Here is a 2,143-nt window from a genome sequence, read left to right as displayed (position 1 = left end):
AAAAAAAAAAAAAAAAAAAAAAAAAACAAATTAGCTGGGCGTGATGGTGGATGCCTGTAGTCCCAGCTACTAGGGAGGCTGAGGCAGAAGAATCACTGGAACACAGAGGTGGAGATTACAGTAAACCAAAATTGTGCTACTGCACTCCAGGCTGGGTGACAGAGTAAGACTCCGTCTCAAAAAAAAAAATATATGAGTGCAAAGCTAGTTGCAGTGGCTCATGCCTCTAATACAAGCACTTTGGGAAGCTGAGAAGGAAGGATCGCTTGAGCCCAACAGAAGTTGAAGACCAGCCTGGGCAACATAAGGAGACCCTGACTCTATAAAAACTTTAATAAATTAGCCAAAGCTGGGCACGGTGGCTCACGCCTGTAATCCCAGCACTTTGGGATGCCAAGGTGGGTGGGTTATGAGGTCAAGAGATGAAGACCATCCTGGCCAATGTGATGAAACCCTGTCCCTACTAAAAATACAAAAATTAGCTGGGTGTGGTAGTGTGCACCTGTAGTCCCAGCCACTTGGGAGGCTGAGGCAGGAGAATCACTTGAATCAGGAAGCAGAGGTTACAGTGAGCCGAGATGGTGCCACTGCACTCCAGCCTGGCGACAGAGCAAGACTCTTAAAAAAAAAAAAAAAAAAAATTAGCCACAGTGGTGTGTATGCCACCAAGCCAGGCTAATTTTTGTATTTTTAGTAGAGACAGAGTTTTGCTATGTTATCCAGGCTGGTCTCCAACTCCTGGCCAGTGATATGCCCGCATCAGCCTCCCAAAGTGCTGGGATTACAGGAGTGAGCCACTGCACCCAGCCCATGGTAATATTTATTACTACAATTTATTACCCGTTTGACAACACGTACATTCCTGGTAGTCCTTGGAAAGAAATCACTTGCAACATGATGTGACTTTTGGTATTATGTGTATGAAAAACTACTGTCATCATAAAAGTTGTAATCAAGCATGAAAACGAAAATTTGTATGAGGAAAAATAGGCCTGAAGTTGCAAGCTCAAAGTAATATTGACTCACAATATTGGACAAATAGTTAACTCATAAAGTTTATCTGATCCATGATTGCAATGGGATATTTTAATATATATTATCAGTAAATAAAAAACTCATTGGATAGTATGCAAGTTGTTCGCACACTGTTATTATTTCTAAGAAACATGTAGAGAACTTTTGTTTGAGGAAGACAGGTATATTGTTTGTAATCATATATACTCAAACATAATTCAAAATAAACTGAGGGACTGCATTCAGCTGTGAGTGACAGGAAACACCCACAATCTTTCTGTCATGAATAAGGTGCTTATTCTCACATCAAAGGGCAGGGTGAGAACCATCTCTGCATAATGCAGCAGAGGAACAAGCTCCATGTAGGGTTTTGGTTTTTGTTTTTCGATAGTGCCACTGCAGCTCTCAACCCACATCAGTAACAGCCACTATCCCTATGGACAAAAATGTTTATGTACAAACTGGACCTTACAGGAACCAAGTCAGATCATATTCCCAACAATGACAATATAAACTGATTACTTGGTGGATACATTAATACTTTTAGGAATATAAAAATAGCAGCTGAATCTTTGATATGAAGCTTGTAAGAACATCTATGGAAATCTATAACTTTGAGAACATGGAGGTGAAGCAGGTGGTGGTGGTTTAGAGGATACTGGTTTTTTTTTGGGGGGGGGACAGGGTCTTGGTCTGCACTCTGTCACCCAGGCTGGTGTGCAGTGGCACAATCTCAGCTCACTGCAACCTTCACCTACCTGGCTCATGAGATTTTCCTGCCTCAGCTGGGACTATAGGCATGTGCCACCATGCCCAGCTAATTTTTATATTTTTAATAGAGACAGGGTTTCATCATATTGGTCAGGCTGGTCTCAGACTCCTGACCTCAGGTGATCAGCCTGCCTCAGCCTCCCAAAGTGCTGGAATTACAGGCGTGAGCCACCGCACATGGCTAAGGTTACTCTTGATTGGCAGGGCAGATAATCAGAAAGATTAATACAGGCTGTTTGGACAGGTCTAGATGACCATGTCCAAACAGTCCGTATTAATCTTTCTCCCCATATGATGCCTCCAAAATCTGACTAATGCCTTCACTTCTGCATTCTTTTTTTTTTTTTTTTTTTTTTTT

The sequence above is a fragment of the Sapajus apella genome, unplaced genomic scaffold (assembly GCF_009761245.1).
Source record: "Sapajus apella isolate SASKATOON/1434 unplaced genomic scaffold, GSC_monkey_1.0 scaffold152, whole genome shotgun sequence".
NCBI classification, from domain to species: Eukaryota; Metazoa; Chordata; class Mammalia; order Primates; family Cebidae; genus Sapajus; species Sapajus apella.
Note: the sequence above shows the minus strand (reverse complement) of the source record.